We start from the raw sequence: 21,560 nt of genomic DNA, 5'->3' as shown, positions 1-21,560 counted from the left end.
GACAAAACAGAAGGGGTAAAAAGAAGGACCCTGCCCACCGGAAAGTTCTCCCGGCTGTCAACAGTGGGCACTCTGAGATCTTCCTCCCAAGAAATCAATACGAATCACATTCTTATTGATCCTCGCCTGAAAAGTACCAGCCCCCCTCTTACCAGACACCCCTCGTTTCCAGCCTCCCTCCCAGTCAGTGTCTCAGTGCATCCTTCTGCCACCATCCATTCAGTCTTCACCTGCAAGGACCAGAGTCCATCCCATGCCCCAAGGTGGCCTCCGTGGCTTATGGACAATAGTGGCGCAGCTTGGGACAGCTGACATCCTGAAGAGCAAAAGCTACAGACACCGGAGAGGGGAGAGCAGAGAGCACACCCCGCGCACCGGGCTGGGACGGGAGGTGAGATGCAGGAAGATGACGATCTCCAAAGATGTTCCTCCTGCGGTTCGACACCGGGCAAGTCTCAGCACACACACCACCCTGCACCATCTCCCGCCTTCAGGGAAGGTGGACTGGTCCCACATCACCGAATGCCAGGCCTCCCTTTGATTTGGGAGGACGGGCAGGCAGCCTCTAGTGGGTGCACAAGGCCTGACCATGAGCGGACTCTCCTGCCTCACCACCAGGCTTCCAGAAAGTTCTGAACCCATGATCGGCAGACCAGTGATGAGAGGAAATTCAGTGCTAACCACAGGTGTCCTGAGGGTGAAGAAACCAGGGTCTGGGGGAGCATCCCACAGACACCAAGTGGAGGCCCAGAAAGCCCAAAGGGTTCCCCCACGGCACAGGAGTCAGTTAGTGAGAAAGGTAAAAGACAGAACCCGGGACAGGCTCCGGGAATAGGGACCGACACCCAGGGAAAACGGCTTTCCCAGAAGGGTCCTCTCCACTGTCGGACGGGAAAACTCACTTTCTCCACACTGCCTGGCTCCACAGTCCCCCACCGTGGGTTGTGCCCAGAACTGGACAACTTATGTGTCCACGAAGAGCCAGTCCACAGACACCATGGAATGCTCCAGCCCTTGAGAAAGACAGGCAGCCAGGTGCCGTGACCCACACCTGTCATCCCCAGTGACTCGGGAGGCTGAGGCAGGAGGAGGGCAAGTTCAAGATCAGCCTCCGCAACTTAGTGAGCCCCTGTCTCCAAGTAAAAATTAAAAAGGGCCGGGGATGTGCGAGGCCCTGGCGTGTTCCCTAGCACTGCAAACCAGAAAGGATCCAAAGGGCACCTCCCCATGAACTGACATTGCCAAGCAACAGGTATCCAGCACATTAAGGGACCCGTAAGGATGTGCCTGTGCATCCTCAGAAGACTCCCACATGAACACAAAAGCACAGCAGGGCTCTACATGGGGACAGGTGGCCGCCTTGGAAGGAGACCTGTAGGGAGCGGAGAGAGATTATTTTTCACTGTATACCTCGGTGTATTGTATTCACTATGTGCCTGGATGACTTTATCAAAATAAGGGAGATTAAAAGTATTTATAAAATTCAGTTACACATTTAAAAAAAAAGAAAAAGAAAGCAGCAGGTGCGAACCAAAGTCCCTGATGAACGAAGGAGGAGACCCAATTCAGGATAAAAACGTCCCAGGTGGATAAAGTTGGGACTGGATTGAGAGCCACAGAAGGCGCTGGGGATTTGTGCTACACGACTCTAGTACACCCCCATACTCTGCTCAAGTGTCAAGAGTATTAAAGTTTAAGAAAGGTGTTCTGAGCCAGGAGTGGTGGTGCACACCTGTTATCCCATTGACTCAGGAGGCTGAGGCAGGAGGATCACAAGTTCAAAGCTAGCCTCCAGACTTTACAAGATCTTGTCTCAAAAAATAAAAAGGGGCCGGGCCCGGCTGCACACGCCTGTAATCCTAGCAGCTCAGGAGGCTGAGACAGGAGAATTGAGAGTTCAAAGCCAGCCTCGGCCATGGCGAGGTGAGGCGCTAAGCTACTCAGTGAGACCCTGTCTCTAAATAAAACAGGGCTGACATGGGGCTCAGTGGTCAAGTGCCCCCCCCCCCCGGCGAGTTCAATCCCCGGAACCAAAAAAATAAACAAATAAAAAGATTTAAAAAGGCTGGGGTGTAGCTCAGTGGCAAAGCACTCCTGGGTTCCATCCCAGCCACACAAAACACACACAGAGAGCGCCATCAGGCAAAGGCTTGGGTTGGTGTGTTTTCAAGTGTATTGGGAGAGAAGAAAAGCTCACCCGTGGGAGAGGGAGGGAGGGTTTCTCGGGAGGATCTTGGAAGGGAAGCTCACTGCAAGGACCACCCAGCACCTGCCACTCATTTCCCCCAGGCCCCAGACACACAGGGTCTGGTGATGGGACCAGCCAGCCAGTGCTCAGGTGGCCGCCGGGGCCGGAGCAGCGCCAGCTCCCCCTGGCACCTGTGATCTCTGTGACTGAGGTCCCCTGGGGTGAGGGCAACCAGCAGCAGTAGCAGCCGCAGCAGCACCTGAGAATACACTAGAAATGACAATCTGGGGCCCTGCTCTGGGTCCACAGGATCAGAAACACTGGGGCAGGGTCCAGCCACCCTCTTCAACGGCCTTCCAGGGCTAAGAGGCGCCCAGTCTGAGATGCTCTGGGTGGTGTGTGTCTGGGGGCACTGTGAGGTCTCGGGCCTGGGGAGGCATCTCCTCCACCTCCCATCACCCTGCGGGGGCTGGTCTGGGGCTCCACAAACAGAGCCAGGCCAGGTGACCAGGTGGAAAATGAAGCCACATCAAAAAGAGCCCTAGGAAGTGTCTTTCCCTCTCAGGGCCTCAGTGCCTGGTCTGTAAAGTGGGGAAGGAAGAAGGAAAGGGACCCAATGAAGCTCTCCCCTGGAGCCCACCACCAACCCAAGGCGCGTCCTGCACACAGACTCCACTCCCCGGGCCGAGCGGCCAAGCCTACTCAGGCTTCTCAGAGGTGTCCTAGAGATCAAGACCACGGGGCCAGCAGATCTCAAAGTCCCTCTGGGATTTCAAAATCCTTTAATGCCATGAACAACACCAGAAATCAATACTCCCCTCAACCATTTAGAGCGCCCCACGCAGGTTTGCCCAAGTCCACCAGGACACCAGGAGCAAACTGGGTCCTGCACTGTGGAAGGACGGGTCTGGCCCAGGGTCACCACACTGAAGAGTATCCCCAACTTTCCAGTCTCAGCAGAACATATAAACCCCAATGTGGGGGCTGGAGTTGTAGCTCAAGTGGTAGAGCACTTGCCTGGCATGTACGAGGCCCTGGGTTCGATCCCCAGCACCACATAAAACTAAACCAACAAAATGAAGGTATTGTATTCATGGACCACTAAAAACATTTTTAAAAACATAAATAAATAATTAAAAAAAAAAAGCAATTAAAAGCGGTTACAAAGGCCCCGATTCCCCCCAGAGTTAATGAGAGTTGAGTGGCTGTATCCAAGGGGCAGAAATTTAATAGCCCCCAATCAGCAGACACATCTGGCAAGAGCAGGGCCTTCTGTGAAGGCTCAGAGGCAGAAACTCCAGGAAACGTCCACCGGACCCCACACCCTTCAGAGGTCGGAGATGGCGGTCAGCTCTGACGCAAGCCCTTGGCTGAGACCAGGCCTCGGGTGGTGACAAGATGGTGGTAGAAATCTGGCTGTCGTCAAGGTAACGAAGCCACCACAGGGAGCTTTTCCAAAAGGCTGAGTCAATTTTTTTTTTTCCTCCTTTAATGATTTCATTCTGACGAGGCCGTATTGCTAAGCACATTTCATCCTCGAACTTGGAAGGATGACCAACAGCCTCTTGGACTGCAGCGCGGGGAAGGGTTCACCTTGGATCTGAAGGGTTTCTGGGTTCTGTTTCGGTCTGGGTTTTCCTGGCCACTTTCTCTGGTGACTCTATGGGGCTGGCCCACCAGCAACCCTGGGCCCCTACCCGCCCTCCAGGTAGGTCTGGCCTGGGAGGGATCCTCCGGGTGAACCGGGCCGGGGAGGGCCAGGGTGATGACTCTGGGAAACATCTTGGCCCTCAACAGGAAGCAGCACGTTTCCCGGCTGGTGACACTTCCCCGAGATCTTCAGAATACGGGAAGTCTCCTGGGTACCAAGAGCCAAGCATGTGATGAGATCCTCCCCAGACCTAACTGGGAACCACCAGAAACAACCCTGCCCGCCACTGCCCGGCCACACCGTGACTTGAGGGGATCCATCCTCCAAGCAGGCCTGGATCTGAGCCTTCCTGAGCCGCAGTTATTAACAGCCAAGACTGTCCTTTGTCACATGCAATAAGCACAAGGCACCATTTAAAATGCTTCCCTGGGGTTCCCTCCAGGTCACTTGTCCAAGACGGCACAGCTGCTGAGGGGCGGGCAGGGAACTGAACCCAGGCAGCTGTGCTGGCTCTGAGGCCCACGATGCCAACCCTGGCACCCCAGGACCTCGCCCCAGCAGGGCCTCACCCTTGGCTCCGAGCGCGAGGACTTGCTAAGTTAGGGCCCAGGGTTGAACAGGTGGCTCTCGTTTTGCTTTTGTTTTTGTTTTTCCCCAACAGCTGTGGGGGCAGGGAAGGTCCCACCAGGAGTTGCGGGAACTGGGCGAAGGTGGCACACCATTCTCTCCAACGACACTCGCCCAGGAGCACATTCACCTTCGGATCTTCCAACGGTGGCATCAGAACTGCTGGGTGCTACAAAAGAGGCTGGGGGCTCCAGGATCACCTCCCCTCCCTTCTCTGTCTCCACCGAGGCCTCCCAGACAGGCCACGCCAGGCACCCTGTCCCCACCCACGCCCAGGGCCTGAGTCAGCACTGGATGCTCTCCTGGGTCTCGGAAATGACACGTATTACAGGGAATCGTCGCCTCCCTCCAGGGGAAGGGCTGAAGCGCCAAGGCCCAGGCCTCCTGTTTCTATGGGTGTTAAATTTCCTTAACAACATCTGCACAAGCCTGCTGGGGCCTGCATGCAAGATAAGTGGGACACGCATGTCCACCACCGCATGTCCACCACCGCAGCGGGGTACCCTAGGCAAACTGGAACAACTGGTCATCCTACAGAGTAGAGGCACCAGGTCGTAGACAACAAAGACAGGCGGTCAGGAAACTGCTCTCTGGCATTAACAGCCTCCAGAACATAGTTCCGCTCTCCCCAGCAGTGTGACCATGAGGAAGCAACTCAGCCTCTCTGGGCTGTTCTGGAAGACGGAGATAAGGGCAGAGTCACCAAAGGAGGAGATGAGTTGATTTTGCTCGGCTTTCAGGAGAAGACTGGGCACAAAGTGAGCTCAATCAAGGAACTATCTCAATCATTGCTCCTTCTCTTCCTCCTCTTCCTCCTCCTCCCCACCACCACCCTGCCCCCAAAGCAGAGCATGCCTTCTCCAAAGTGCACGTTAAATCAACCCCACAAACAGTTCACAGTCATCAAAGACATCAGTCCATGTGGAGTGCGGAATGAGCCAGGATGGATTTCTGCATTTCAATCAGACCATAAAAATGCAGGATTCCAGGGACAGAGGAGGTCAGAGGAGGCCGGCAAGGCTCAGAGGGCTCTCAGTGACCACGGCCCTCAGCACAGCCCGCCACAAACATGACCACCCGCAGCTGCCCTCCCAGAAGCAGTGAGGTGGAGCCCGGCTGATCACTTCCAAAGCAGCTGCCCTCCTGGGACACGGAGCAGGGACCCAAGCAGCCTCCCACTGCAGGAACCTTGGGGCCTCCAAGAGGAGCGAATACATCGAATACATCGTTTAAAAAAAAAGGCCCGGAATTTCCTCCTGGCAGAGAGCAGGAATCAGGGCAAAGGAGGGGGGCAGGGAGGGAAACTGTCCTTAGAGCAAAGAAAGTTGAGCCTCGAGGAGCATGTGAGTCCCCACAGACCTGGGGCAGACACGGCCTCGGAGCCACGGGAACCCATGGGGAGCACGGCGCCCCCCTGGGCCTGCCAGGTCAGAGGGCAGCGGCCTCCTCCACGGCCCTGGTGGCTCCTCCAGGACGCCCTCGGTGACCGGAGCTTCCCACCCAGAACCAGGAGACGGGGTGAAAGGGAAAACAAGGCAGCGGGATAAGAGGGTCACTTCCCCGGCAACTCGGGCACCGCGACCCAAATAGAGCCCAGGAATCAGGGAGGGCACACTTACCGGCCATGGAGGAAGCCTGGCTTCTCCGAGGGCCTGGCCTGTCCTTTTCCAAAGACACAGAGGCTTGCTCTGCAGACATTCCTGCTTCCGGTTCCTCGGCAGCCTCTCCCAGGGGGAGGAGGAAGAAGCAGAGGACAGGCTAAGAGTCACCACTTAGCAGGCCAGCCCTGGTCCTGGACACATGAGGTCACCTGGTGGGGCAAGGACACCATCACCTCTCTGCGACCAGGCCATCTGCGGCAGAGGCTTGCCTTGATGTCCCTGAGCCTTCGCCTCTGATTTATCACCCTCGACAGCAGCACAGCCAAGCTGCAAGTCCTCGGTGCACTGCACCAAAGAGCCATTTATTCAGGTGAAGGTGAATAAACACAAGGAGCCGGAGCTGTGCTGCAGGCCAGGAGTGAGGAGGGGAAGGGGACCGGGCAGTGCCTGGTATTTTCAATGTGCTTTCAATTGTCCTAATAATTGCTCCAACTGCCTCTGAGTTCTGATGCGCTTCCTGGAAGGCAGAAGCCCGTCCTGGTGCGGGAGGAGTGACCGGTCCCTGCACAGCCTCCCCCACCCCACACACCGGGCACACTGGGATCAAAGGGCAGTTGGAATGAAGAGGTGGACCTGCTTCTACCCAGGGAAGGGGCTGGTTTCCAAAGGGCTTCTGTCTCCAGCTCAGCAGCCTGAGCGACCTCACTTCTCCTTGGAGCTGGACTGAGGGCCTGGGGGAGGAAGAGCGAGAGCAGCGGCCAGGGATCTCCTGCTGCAGAACCAACTCCATGCAATTTACCAAGAGGCAGAGCCCAACCTGCTCCAGGAAAGCACTGACCCCCGCCCTCAGAGGCCAGGCCTCGGGGCCACTCCAACATGGCACATAGAGGGCGGCCAGCCACCTGGGCCAGACCACACAGGGAATGTGGAGGAACCGGTTGCCTCGGGCCGGCCCAAGGCCGCTGGCTCTGCTGGCAGAGACCCATGTGCGTGATTCACGCGGCCGCAGGGACTCCGTGCCACCCCCACCGCGCAGCCGGGCTTCTGGGAAGCTCAGGTGCCCCACGCTTTCAAATGGGGCAGTGGGAGCCGTGGCGGCGCGAGGGCCCGTTCAGAAACAAAAAGGCGATTCTGTGCGGCTGCAGCTGAAGCCCAGAAGTGGGTCTGGGAGAAGAAAGGGGAAGAAAGGCGCCTCAGAATGGAGGGGATGGAGGCCCAGGTGCCGCCGGGAGCCGGGCCGCGCTCCGCAGGCCTCTGGGAAGCCCCTTAATGAAGACGAGAGCAGGCTGACCAGGAAGAAGGACAGCCCTCCACCGCGGACGCAGGGCACCCCTCTGGGGAAGGGAGGATTTCAGACGTAGAACATCCCCCACATTTCAGGGAGCCCAGGGAGGGAGGGGGGAGGCTTCCCGTCCCCGGGACCCCAGTGGGCGAGGCCGAGATGCCCTTCCTACCGCCCACGGGCAAGGCGTGCTCAGAGCAGGCACCAGGGCAGCCGCTGCAGCGTGGCCATGGGAGCCCAAGACAGGACACACAGCAGTGCCCACCCACGGGGGAGTGGGACGCGGAGCATCGCGGGGCGGCCACATGGTGGGATGCAGAGACGCATCTGTGTGCTGTCAGGGCACAAAGGCCTCAGAAACCAGGCAGCCACAAGACCCAGGTGCAGGAGGGGCCAGGCAGGCGCTGGGCTGGCCAAGACCTAGGACACTCAGTAAGTGCTGGGCCCCTGAATGCTGTGACACTGTGAGTGGAGGATGGGGACAACAGATTGATGGAACCCTCAGGACAGGCCAGGTGCTCCTACCCGGATCTGTATCCCCAGGATCCAGTATCCAGCAGGAGCTCAGGGCAGCCCTCCCCCAACCGCACATCCATCCGGGGGAACCTTGATGGGACTCAGATGTTTAAAACAGTGTGGAACAGAGGTCACCAAGTGGGTCCCCCCAGGACACCCAGCAGCAACGTCTGGAGATCATTTTGGTAATTGCCAAACCCCTCAGAAACCCCATTTTATTGATACGGTAGACAAAGAGAGGGGCTGCTACTGGCCTGTGGTGGACAGAGACCAGGGACTCCCGCCAAACACCCCACAGGACGGCCCCAGGACAGACTGATCGGGTCCATAATGTCCACTGTGCAGAGAAGCCCAGTATCAAGGACCTTCTGGTGAGTCTGCAGGAGGCCTGACCCGGAGTAAACATGCCACCCCACTGCTGCAACCGGCCTGGCCAGGCCTGGGCCCAGGACACCCAGCGTCTCACCTGCATTTCAAAGGGAAGAAAACAAAGGCCACAGTCACTCACAGATAGTCACCAAGCAACTCCAGATATCCAGGCCACCAGCATGGGGGGAGGGCCTGCCCTCCAGGGGGGAGGGCCAGAAACAAACAGCTGCCTCCCGCAGAACAGGGGGAGGGGGGGATTTCTAAATAAGAATCAACTGACTTCCAACTCACCACAATCTTGCCAGAGACAGTAGGTTCTCAGAAACCCCATTTTATTGACCCGGTAACCGAGGCCCAGAGGAATGGGTCACATGGTCACATGGCTAGTAAATTCAAAACGACTGACTGCATTCGAGACAAAAAAAGTTTAAAAAGAAACATCAGGAATGTGTGATTACGTATGGGAGGAAGGTATGGCAAGGGAAGTACTTCTCTATCTTCTTTTTGTACAAGGCTCATACATTTCTCGGCTACTTTAAGAATCCTCCACCTCCCAGGGTGCAGGGAGTGTGGTGCCTCAGGCCTGATCCCAGGAAATCAGGAGGCTCAGGCAGGAGGACTGCAAGTTGGAGGCCAGCCCGGGCAACTCAGCAAGACCCTGTCTCAAAATCAGAAGGGCAGGGCTAGAGGGCTTGCCCGAAACATGCAAGACCCTGGGTTTGATCCCCAGTGCTGGGAAGGAAGGCAGGGAGTGAGGGAGGGAGGGGGGGAGGGAGGGAGGGAGGCAGGTTAGGATGACAGGTCTCTAGGGTGCCTGGCACCTAAAAGGTGCTCAGCAAAGGGTGCTCCTGCCCCACCATCACTTCTGCCCGTTCATTCCAACCTTCTGGGCTGCCACTTTCCAGTCCCATGACTATCCAACCACCGGCTGGTCTGCTGGCCTCCACAAGACCAGGCACATCCTGCTCCAGCCCTCCTCTGAGAGCCTCTTATCAAGACCTACAGCGCCCCCAGCGAGCAGGGGCCCCCTTTCTGCTGCTCAGACGAGCCACCTGCACATGGATGCACCTCCATCTAGAATGTTCTCTGCCATCTTTTCCATACTGGCCAACTTTGGCTCAAATACCAGCTCCCCAGAGAGGCCTTCCCTGACTACCCTGGCCTCAGCCTCCTCATGGCAGTATCCAGAAGTTGTGGCCTATTTCCTGGGTCGCCGTCCCTCCCTGAGGACTACCAAGTTATTTTCTGCCAGGTGTGGTGGCACAGCCTGTCATCCCAGCCGCTCAGGAGGCCGAGGCAGGAGGATTATAAATTCAAAGCCAGTCTCAGCAACTCAGTGAGGCCCAGAGCAACTCAGTGAGACCCCATCTCTAAGTAAAATACCACAGAGGGCTGGGGATGGGGCTCAGTGGTTCAGCACCCACGGGTCCAATCTCTGGGACCAAAAATAAAATAAATGAGTAAAATAAGTGATTCTCCTCCTTTGCCAGTTCCCTGGCTGACTGTGTCTCCTCCTGACTGGGCCTTCCATCTCGGCATGCCTGTCCTTGCCGCAGTCCACAGCTGGGCACACAACCTGGCCAGGTGCCCCCAGACACATCTGGATGACCAGGTTAGGACCAGAGGGGCGCCAGCCACCTGGACACTCCAGGTTGTCTTCCCGGCCTTCAGGAATGTCTTCAGCCAATCCAGAAGAGCAGGACTGTGGAGGCAACAGCCCAAAGGGGCCCTGAAAACAGGAAATTCCCTCTGGACAGGCACAGGGCCATTCAGGCCCATTTCCCCCTAAAAGAAAGGGATTAAGGGAGGATCTATACCCTGAGTGTGTCAGGGCTGTGCTCAGACTCTCCACTGGAAGACCAAGGTGGGGACTGGGGAGGCTTCCTGGCCCCCCACTTCCCACCCCTCCCACCTCTTGGGCAGTAAAAAGAGAAGTGACTTTGGGGGGGGACACACTCCCTGCCAGGAGACCGCAGGCACCAGAGGCCCCAGCCTCCCTGACCTTTGTCTTAGGGCCTTTTAAGTCTGAAGATCTCTGTGGGGACACCTCCCAGGGTCCTCGGCCACCGGGATTCTCAGTTCTGTACCTGCACAGTGGTGAAGCCTCCTGCAGCCAGGACAAGGCCAAAGCTGCCTTTCAAGCCTGTCACCCCATCCCAGCCCCCGGGGCAGGAGTGAGAGGAGTCAACCTCCTGCCTCCGCTCGGCCTCCTCAGCCTCCGCTCGGCCTCCTCAGCCTCCGCCCGGCCTCCTCAGCCTGGCAAAGCATCCGCGGCCCCCAAACTGGTCCAGATTTCAGATGCCCACCTACCCTACCACACAGTCCCTCACTCTTCACAGCTGACTATTTCTGGCCCCACAAAAATAGCCACCTGGTTTGAAAGATGGTCCCCAAAGACTGAAGTGCCAGGAAGGGAATTAGGCTCACGGGGAGGAGGAGGTGACAAACCAGGTCACAAGGGAACCAGTGATCCAGGATGGCCCCACTGGCACTCAGGCCAGGGGAACCCCCAGCAAGGCCTGGGGTGGTGCCAAAGAGGCCCCCACAGCTGGACATCACTATTCTAAAATTTTTAAATCGGCAGCTGGGCACAGTGGCACAGGCCTGTGATCCCAGAGACTCAGGCGCTGACGGAGGCCGGCCTCGGCATCTTGGCAAGATCCTCAGCAACTTATTGAGACAAAAAGGGTTGGGGACCTGGCTCAGCAGTCAGGCACCCGTGGGTTAGACCCCCAGTACCCCAAATAATTAATTAATTGATTTGATTTTTTAAAATTGGCAGAAACTAGGGCTAGGGTGCAGCTCAGTGGTACAACACCAGCCTAGCATGTGCGAGACCCCCGGCTCAATCCTCAGCACCAAAGAAAACGAGAAAGAAAGAAAAGTAGAATCTAAATTTTAAAACCAGATGTGAAGTCGCCAAATCAGGCCCTGCAGGGTTCCCGCTCCACACAGAGCACTGGCCACGGCTGCCCCTCGGGTGGGACTGCAGACTCCCTGGTGGCCAGTCTCCACTGTTAGCGGCTCACGGAGAAGCGGGACTGGGGGAGATGGAGTGGGGGGTTCAGGTTCAGCTTCCGGGGATCTGAACAGGTTTGTCTATACACGGGGCGGGGTCCAGACACAAGACACCACTGTTAACAACGGTCACCTGCCAAAAGAGGGGTCTTCGCTTTTCCTCTGAGCGGTTTGACGTGTCGCAAGGAGATCTACACTGATTTTATGGTAATTGGGAAGGAAAAACCCAACAAGCCATTTTTTTCCCTTAAAATTGATTTTAATTCTAGGAAGACACCCTTCATTGAAAAAGGCATGTACTCAGCAGCTACTATGAGGTGACCGCCCCACAGTCAGGAGATGCAAGGGCTGGAGCCCTGGGATGCAGGGACAGGAAGCAGGCCTACCGCCCTCCCCCCACCCCCCACCCCCCCACACACCCCCCACACACACACACCCCCCACCCCCCCCACCCACACCCCCACACACCCCCGTGCAGGGACAGGAAACACACCCAAAGCAGGGAAGGCAGGAGGCCAGGGGAGGGCAGCTGGCTCTCCACCCCCCTGAGGAACCTCGGTTGGGGTCTGGCAAAAGGCAGTTGCTCAGGATCTGGGCAAGAAATGCCAACTTGGGAAGATGGGAAGAGAGATCTCATCAAGCAAAATGTCGACTCAACGCAGGCGGAGTATCCACCCGGCCCTGGGCCCGGCTGTGTGCGTCCCCCTCCGAGCCCGGCTCAGTTCACAATGAGCCCATTCACCTCTGGAGCCACAGAGGAGGGCAGCCCGACAGCGCTTGCTATAATGGCGGCCCTGTTCTGGGTCTCTTCTGCATCTGTGCGGTCCACTATGGCGGCCTCCAGCCCCGCGGGGCTGCTGTGCACGTGAAGCGGGGCGAGGACCGAGATCTCAGGAAAGAGGTCTGGTTTTGCAAACTGTGAATCAAACACACACTGCCATCCTGTGGCTGCCATATTGGGCAGCTGGAGCTTGATGGGAAGACCCAGAACAGGCCACAGGCAGGCCCCTCCCCATCGGCCAGAGCGTTTGGAAGGTGAACTCAGGCCTAGAGAGGTGGACACATCAATCCTCCTTTAGTCTAGCTTGAAACTTCTCAGACCTTTAGTAAGGCTAAGGATTTCTGATGAAAACGGATTCCCTTCCTGGGCCATTTAATCACTTTCAAGAGTGACACTGTGTGAATCAGGGCTCAGGAGGGCGGGCCTGGGTCTCGAGGGATATGGAGGACCAGGGGAAGGTGTCCTCAGGGAGAGGCAGCCTGGAAGGAGCTGAAGGGCGGCTCAGTAAGGACGCATCACAGGACCACAGGCGGCCAGTCTGCAGAGCCCGCAGGGCGTCCCCAACACAACCAGGAGTCTGCCTCTGCACCACCCAATCTGCAGCAGCCCAATCCGCAGCAGCCCTCAAGCAGGAGAGTTGAACACCTGGATTTGTGTGTTAGAAAGAGCTCAGCAGAAACAGTATGTCAAGACGGAAAGCAATCAGAGGGAAGGGACCATGTGCAACGGTCCCACGTCCCTGGAGGGAAGAGATAAGCCACGAGATGTAGCACACAGAGAACAGACACCTGAGCCAGGGAAGTATTTCCAGGCACTGGATTATGCTAAAAACCCAGCCAAAAGGATCAAAGTTCCATCCATCAGATAGACAAAGTTCAGTTATTCATTCAAAATAAAGATTCATTGCACACCACCTACGACAGGCACAGTACTAGTTAAGAGGATGGACCCAAACAACAGGCAGAACTCTTCCTCTCCTAGAGCTTTAAATGATGGGGCAGGGAGGGGCGTCAAGGAGAGAAAGGGGAGGAGAGAGTTTCCAGGTATGAGCAAAGGCCCTGTGGCCAGCAGTGACTCTTTCAAGGATCTGTAAGGCGGAGTGTGAATGAAGAAGAGGGGGATACAGGGAGTAAGGAGGCCACTGAGGTGGGCAGGAAGATGGGCAGGGGCAGTGTATGAGGATTTGAAGACAGAGACCTTCACCCGAAAAACCAAGGAGAGCAGGGGTGTAGGTCAGTGGTATAGAACAAGGGGTGGGATTTGCTTTTCTTGACCTAGAACTGCATGGTCCTCAAAGTCCTGTGAGAAGGCGTGTCCAGGATGGAATCGAGGCACACACCGGACAGCAGAGGCGGGGATCAATCAGGCTGTTTCTTCATGTCTGTGCAATGCCGATCTCTAGGTTCCTAGGGGTGCAGCGGGGGTTCCCAGGAGGTTGAAGGGGGCCTTGGGGACCTACAGCACTGCACTCACTCCCACCACAAGCCATGGCCTTCCTATGTCACTGGTAAAGGATCCACTATAGGAGCCAGCTCCCAAGGCGCAGACCTGTGTTCCCAGCTACTCAGGGGGTCGAGGCAGGAGAATGGCTTTAGCCCCGAGTTCAAGACCACCCTCGGCAACACATGAGATCCCATGTCAAAAGAAGAGAAGAAAGTCCACTGTCGCCAAATGAAGTAGAGGTGGAGTCCAACAACCCGAAACCCAAGATGCTCTAAAATCCGACACTTTTTGTGCTGATGTGACATCACAAGCGGAAAATCCCACACCCGGTCTCACGTGACGGGTCAGTCGCAAGAGAGGCCCACTACAGATACTGCCCAAGATGAGCGACAGGCCACTCGTGGAAGACGCGTAGGAAACAGTGATGAACTCTGTTAGACTCTGTTTAGACTCGGGTCCCGTCCAAGATACCGCAGTATGCACACCCAGACATCGCAAAATCTGAAGGGAAAAAAATCCCAACTCCAAAACGCTTCCGGTGCCAAGGATTTCAGACAAAGGACACCCAACCTGCAACACTACCCAAAACTTCAAGTGAAAAAGTGTCAGGGTCTCCAAAAGCTCTCGGGGCCCCTGGGGTCTACTCGGGGCACTGGGAGGAAGAAAGAGATGGGGCTCCTTTTTAAGGCTGAAAAGGGTCTATTTCTGACCATTGTCCCTCAGAACAGTAATAGTCCCACAAACAAGCCCCAGGGTCAGGCTTCAAACGTGGAGCAGGCGCAGGGTTTCTGCAAGTGAACCCCAAAGCTAAACTAAGTCACTCGGGCGTCAGCAACGGGGCTCCGTGCAGGGAGGGTGGACCACATCCCACTCCCAGTCAGGCATCTTCCAAGTCCCGGGATATTTCAGATCTTGCTGGGAGAGGAATCTGGTGGTGATCTAACTCACAAATACACTCTAGTGCACAGTCCACGGACGGTGCTACTTGGAGAAGTAAAAAAAAGGCAAAGTAGACTCGAAATTACGATGCTCATTTCTTCAAAGAAAAAAATTCTCAGCTCTTCTACAAAGTGTTTACGGTTTCATTTTCTTAAAAGAGTTTCCTTGAAAAATGACAGAAGGTCTCTATCTCAGAGCCATCCTCATAAACAACCCCTTTGTGAGAATCTTAATTTACATACAACAATGAAAACGAGGATCCTGTACTAATTAAGGTCTGGGGCTGGTTAGCAAATTGCTATAATTGTATATTCTCTAGCATCCTGTCTCCGAAAACATCTCCTACCCAGGCAGATCTCGGCGACAACGGTACCGTGCAGGATTTTAATATCTTGGGCTTCCGCTGCATCTGTGCCTGGTTTCCAAGCGGCTCACTCCCTTGTGCTGGTGACATGACACAGACATTTTTTAAAAATGTTTTCAGCTTTGTCAGCCTGGCAAACGCATACCACAATCGGTGCTGTGAATGCATGCATGGCAGGACGGTGCACGGCAGGACTGTGCCTCCTGTACAGAGACAGGACTCAACCCGCGCCCATCACTCTTCAAGCTTCTAGAGCCAGACCTTCCAGGGGCTTGTCCTGACTCACACATAGGGTGGCCAAAGTCCTGTAAGAACTCTGCTGTGACCAACCGAACACAGAGAATGCAAACTGACAGTCCTCGGCCACTTCCATCTCAAGATATGTTTCGTTGAATTCATCCACAGTCTTTGAAAAGCTGGTGTACCTAGACTACATCTCTCCTCTCTCTTTTACCACATTTCTAAACCATGTAGGCCGTATCCCTAGGGGTCAACAATGAAATGGAAGCACCCCCATTCACAGAAGCCCCCAGAATCCCACATGCCACTGACCTACTTGCTGGGCCCTACACGTATTGAACTCAAAACCCTTGGATACGGTCCATGGTTAAGTGAAAGGCTTAAAGCCAAAGACAAAGTCTGACGGCAGTGCTACTCCTGTCGGCTCACAGGAGCCTCGATTCCCTTCACTATAAAAGGGGGACAGCGTACCTACACCAAGCCATCATCATAGAACCAAATGTGGTCATCTGCAAATTTTTTGTGGCCCAGTAAGTGCTCACAAAACATGAGCCCCGCAAACACCCCTGGAATCCTGATGACACGTCCTTGGACACAAATGTCCAGTGTCATCTTGAAAACCTGAAAAATGCCAAGGCTGGCATAATGGAAAGGGTGACGTGGGACTTGGTTAACAGGTGAGCTCGCTGGGCAGAGGGTGCAGGTGGAGATCCAGTCACATAACCTGGAAGTTGTAAGGAGCAGATGCCGGAGAAGGAGCAAAGAATTCTGGGCCAATCACCAGGGTCCGAGGTTCCCAAGTAGAGCACGGCCCAGGCCTGTTTTCTAACGGCCAGCAGAGCACCGCCGCCAGCTTCCCAAGATGCCAAGGTGGTCCCTTCCGCTCCTTTTGAGAACTCTCTCTTCCCTGGAGGGGACGGTGTTGGTGGGTACCTTCCCTAACCAAAGGACAGACACATGACACATGGACTCTCTTGTCCATGAGAGGCCACAGACTGATTCCACTCCCCAGAGCCACCTGGACCAGCGGCCTTCCTGGGCGCCCACTGACCATCTTCCTTCCTGTCCTCATGAACGAGAGCTGGCTGCCACGGCTCACATCCAAAGAACCGGACGGGAAGTGTCATGTGGGACCAAAGCACTGACTTTCCCAAACAGAAAAGCAGGCTGGAGGAGTAGCCCGCGTTCACCCAGTCAGGAGCCCTGCGCCGCGGACCGGCGGTAACTGGAGCAGAGAGAGATCGGGCTCCGCAGCCGTCCTGTTCGCTTCTACAAATGTCCCACTGGCTAAGCACGGTGGCGCACACCTGAAGTCCCCGCCGCTCAGGAAGCTGAGGGAAGGGATGCCAAGTTCAAAGCCAGCCTCAGCCACTGAGCGTATACAGCTCTAAGCAGCTCAGTGAGACCCTGTCTCTCAATAAAATACCAAAAAGGGCTGGCGGTGAGGCTCGGCGGGTAAGCGCCCTGGGTTCAATCCCTGGTACCAAAAACACAACTGTCACCTTTGCCCACACAGACTTGGGTCTCAGCAACCCAGTCAAGCCCAGGTCACTGCATGTGTCACTACCTCCCCGGGTGCCAGTGGCTCTGTGAGAAAGGTCCTGGACACAAAAGCCACCACCACAGCCACCCTCCCCAGGAAAGAGCACTCAGCTCCACCCAAGGACAGCCTCCCAGGAAAGAGAAAGTCACCCTCAAAACAAGGTGAGCCCCTCCAGGGACTCCCCACCCAAGCTCCAGACACAGAGCACCTGGGAGCTCAAACCAAACAGCGGCAGAGCAGCGGCCGCAGGACAGGCAGGGGCAGGGCGGTGCCCGGGACGGGGTCTAGACAGAGGTCCAGAGCCATCGGCGGGGCCACCGACGTGATCCTTCCCTGTTGAGCAGGGGTCGGGCTGGATACCGTTTTCCCAGCTGCCTGCACACCCTCTTCCCAGAGGCTGGAGAGCAGAACAGCAGGGAGGACCGGCCCTGGCGGCCCACCTGGACACGCCCGCCTCTGCAAGCCTGCTCCAGCAGCAGCCAGCCCCTCGGCCTCACCACGGCCCGGCTCCACTCTGAGCACTTACAGGTGGGCGACTTCACCTCAGCACTAACCGTACGTCTTCGTCATCCCCAGGTGGGGAAACCGAGCCACAGAGAATAAACACTGAACTAGGGAGGAGGCCACCCAGAACCAGGGAATCTGGCCGGAGGAGTTTGGCTTTTGAAACCTCTGCGGTTCCTGACCCCCGAAGGGAGAGGAGGAGTGCATGGAGGCCCAGGCCCTTCTAAAAAAGACATCTGCATTCTGGCACAGAAACCAACAAATACAGTATGAGAGCCATATCAGAGCGATCAAGGAACCTTCTGGATGCTGACGATGCTCGATCATCTTGACCCGAGTCCTAGCCCCCCCAAGTGTTCGCTCAGTCATCTGTCAAGCTGTATGTACAGACCAGGTTAACTGCGCACCAGGACGTGGTACACCAAGGGCAGACAGCAGGAGCCACCTTTCTCCCTGCTGAAGGGGGAGACTTCAACTAGGGGGACGAGGCTAGAGTGGATCCGTGCAGGAATGGGAAAGCATGCAGTCAAGTGCAGGATCTCATGAGCTCACGTTTAGCTAACACAGATGGGTACATGCAGGACCATGGACAGACAGGTGCCTATGCCCTGGCGACCAACAGGTAAATGTTTCCCCGCTGTCAATCAGAGAACCTAAAAGCACAGACACCCAGGAACCATGCCCAGCACACAGATCTTGACTTCTTTTTCTTTTTGGTGCTGGGATAGAACCCAGGGCCTTGTGCATGTGAGGCAAGCACTCTACCAACTGAGCTATGTCCCCAGCCCCAGATCTTGATTTCTAATACCATTCTCCAATTAAGGAAAAAAAGAAAAAGAAAAAAACAGATCTAGGTGAGATGGCGCATGCCGTAACTCCAGCTCTCAGGCAGCTGAGGCAGGAGGATCTCAAGTCCAAGGCCAGCCTTCACTACTTAGTGAGACCCTATCTCAAAATAAAAAATAAAAAGGGATGGGGATGTAGTCAGTGGTAGAGGGGTCCTGGATTCAATCCTCAGTTATGGGGGGGGGGGGGTTCAACTTCCAAAATAGGAACAATGTGCAGTAAAATAGATCATTAGCATTGTATTACAACCCAAAGTATAAACCAATTATCCTTAAATTCACACTCACATGGAGGATTAAATGAACAAACAAACAGGGCAGAAGAAACAAAACCTCCTACACAGAAAAACTCCAAATAATTTCCTGAGATCCTCCGCCCTCAGTAGGTGGAGTGGGCCTCCCACTCTAAGTGTGGCCTGGGCGACCTCCCTCCCAAGGACACCATATGAACAGCGAAGGAACTGTCACCAAGGCCAGGTGGCCAAGGTCAACATCAGCACCGATGTAAGTCACTGATAACAGGCACCCTTAATGTGACGGAAATGGCACGTGCCTCAGGGGTTCTTCCCCCCAAAACCCATCCCGCCAATCCTGAGGTCAGCAACTCGCCATCCATCCTGAGACGCGCCACATGAACCCAGGCCAGGGGCAGCCTACCAAACGCCTGGCCCACGCCTCAAAACTGTCAAGGTCATCGAAAGCAAGGCTGAAAACCTGTCACAGCCAGAGCCTGAGGAGATAAGACAACCAGGTATGGCGGAGGGGAGCCTGGAACAGAGAGGGGCCTCAGTGGCTAAACTAAGGACATCTGCACACAGTGAAGGCTTTGTCGGTAATGACGTGCCACCCCACCTCGGATTCTGACAAATGCTTGGCACCCCAGGATGCTAGGAACGGGATGGGGTGGGCGCGCAGGCCGGGCGACGTGGGAATTCTCAGCACTGTCTGCACGACTTTTCTGGAAATCTAAAGTGACTCTAAAACGCAAAAAGTTCATTTCAAAAAACAACAGAAAATGAAGGAACGACTCCTTCAGACCAGGCGGCCAAGAAAAGTCACCCTCGGGGACGAATCCAAGACACAGGCAGCCAGGTCCTAGGGCAGCGTGTTCCAGACAGAGGGCACACAGGCCCCAAGGAAGGCACAGCAGGAGGCCAGGAGCTGGAGTGGAGTCGGGAGAAATGGCCCCAGGAGAACAGGATGTCACAAGAGGAAGGGAGCAAGGCTGTCTCGGGAGGCAGGGCACAGGGACTTCAGACTGGGACGGAGGGTGCTGGCAGGTCAGTGGAGGGGCCAGCAAAAAAGAGACGCTTTTTACCATCCTCCTAGCTCCAGCAGGGAGAGGCCACGGTCACCCGAAGCAGTCACTCAGGCAGCAGAGGGGCTGCCACCTGGTGACGAGTCAGGAGCACCCAGGCGTGAGATGAAGAGAAGAGGTCTCCACACTTACAGGGCCAGAAGAGGCGTCTCCACAGGCAGATGGGCCTGAGCAGGGCAGTGCCTGCTCTAGATGGTGATCCCTGACTGTCACCGTGAGGGTCCAGGGGCCACGGCAGGCACATCCAGGAGGGAGGCACCTCCTTGGAGCCAGTCTCAGTTCAGTCCTGCTGTGCTGCTGACCACCCAGGAGACCCCACCATCTGGAGCCTCAGGTTCCTCATCTGCAAGCGGAAATGACAGCTCCCACCTCAGAAGGGGACTGGCGTCTGAGCACAAAGGCCCTCGCCTACCACCTCAGCCTCCCGGGAAGCTGAGGCAGGAGGGACACAAGCTCAAACATAACAAGACCCTGTCTCAAAATAATAAAAAAAAAAAAAAATCAGCTGGGCGCTGTGGCGCACACCTGAAATCCCAACAGCTTGGGAGGCTGAGGCAAGAGGATCACGAGTTCAAAGCCAGCTTCAGCAACTCAGTGAGACCCTAAGCAACTCAGCAAGACCCTGTCTCTAAATAAAATATTAAAAAGGGCTGGGGGTGTGGTTTAGTAACTGAGCACCCCTGATTTAATCCCCGATACAAAAAAAAATAATGATAATTAATTAATTAGAAACCAAAGGGGATGCGGTGAGCTCGGTGGCAAAGCACCTGCCTAGCATGCGCAAGCCCTGCACCACAAAGACAAAAGATTAGAGGAATTCATCATACCTTGGCCAGGTATGGGCCAAGCCTTTATTAGCACTTCACAGACACAGTGCCAGTTTTATAGTTGTGGGGGAAGAGGGAGCCTTGGTTTCAGACTCAGCACCCTTCACAATAAGAAAACAGCAGGTCAGACAGTCAGCAAGCAGAAGAGCAAGGACAAGGCCACCCGCCTCTCTAGCTCACTGCACCCAGCCACAAGCAGGCGAGGGGCACCACTGTCTCCAAACGCGGCTCTGGGAAGGCACTTCCTCTGCATGAGTGAGGTACTCCGTGACTCTCCCCAACCATGGCCCCCGATGGCCCCGCACAGGAAGGAGCTGCGTCCTCTCCTGCTCCACAGCACAGGCCACCCCCAGCCAGCCCGGCCTTGCTGGTGATCTGAGCCGCAGCTGGGCCCAAAATGCCATGCTGACCTGGTCATCAGTCACTAGGGAAGCTGAGGCAGGAGGATCGCCAAGTTCAAGGCCAGCATGGGCAGCTTAGCAAATACCCTGTCCCAAAATAAAAAGAGCTGGGGGTGCAGCCCAATGGTCAAGTGCTTGTCTATCATGCACAAGGCCCTGGTCACACCCCAGTACTCCGAAAAATGAGTGAATAAGTGTGTGTGTGTGTGTGTGTGTGTGTGTGTGTGTGAGAGAGAGAGAGAGAGAGACAGACAGACAGACAGACGTGCTGCTTTATAAAAATCCTCAAAACATTTTTTTTGCTGTTGTTGTTTCAGGAGCCTTTAGGGAGTCACTTGTTGTGATCCTCTAGCCAGATGAGAATGTCCTTCTGGAATAATCTGTAAGCGCCCTCTCTGCAGCCCCTCCCACCTCCCTGCACGCAGAGCAGGCAGGCACTCAGGGAGGTGCCAAAGGAATAAAAACACTGGTACAGCCACTAAGTTTAGGGACAAGCATTTTCATCAATCAGACATGAAGAGGACTCAGCAGCTCACTTCTAAAAGCACCCTGAGGAAGGAGTGAGGCCCTGCTCCCTCTGCAGAGGCCTGTGAGTCTCACAGACCAGCGGAGGAGGACCAATCCCTCAGCCACGGCGGAGGAGTCCGCTCACACCCTGAGCCAACAAACTGGATGTGCCCTCATGGGCCACGATTTGCCCTAAATGCAAACACTGCCCCAGCATTCCAGAAAGCCCAGATCTTCCTTCTCTTCTCTGACCCAAGCCCACCGTTTCCCAAGGCACCAGGCCAACTTCATCCCACTTCTGAGATCCCAAAGAGGCCTGTTGCTAAAATCAGGAAGCCAGCAGCAGCTGCCCATCCCCAGGCCTAACACATGCCCAAAACCTAATGTCGGGACGATTCCCGACAAGTAGGTCCACCTATGCATACATGCAGGGGAAAGACGATCCAAAGATTTCTCCAGAAGTTAGGTTCAGCCATCAAAGGGCCCACATCTCACAATTCACGGACTGTGGCAATGCCAGCTCAGAGGGCCACCCTTCACGGCTCCCCAACAATAAAAAGAAACCCCCATTCCTTCCTTTGTGCAGAAATAGATAA

At 55.6% G+C, this 21,560-nt stretch overlaps 1 protein-coding gene across 8 annotated transcripts in view; it reads right to left on the bottom strand.

Annotated features, from left to right (window-relative positions):
• Positions 1 to 21,560, bottom strand: part of Zmynd8 (zinc finger MYND-type containing 8) — a 97,447-nt gene that overhangs the window by 67,049 nt on the left and 8,838 nt on the right. The window lies entirely within an intron of this gene.

This window comes from Urocitellus parryii, chromosome 6 (assembly GCF_045843805.1).
Source record: "Urocitellus parryii isolate mUroPar1 chromosome 6, mUroPar1.hap1, whole genome shotgun sequence".
NCBI classification, from domain to species: Eukaryota; Metazoa; Chordata; class Mammalia; order Rodentia; family Sciuridae; genus Urocitellus; species Urocitellus parryii.
Note: the sequence above shows the minus strand (reverse complement) of the source record. Positions and strands in the feature narration are given on the sequence as shown.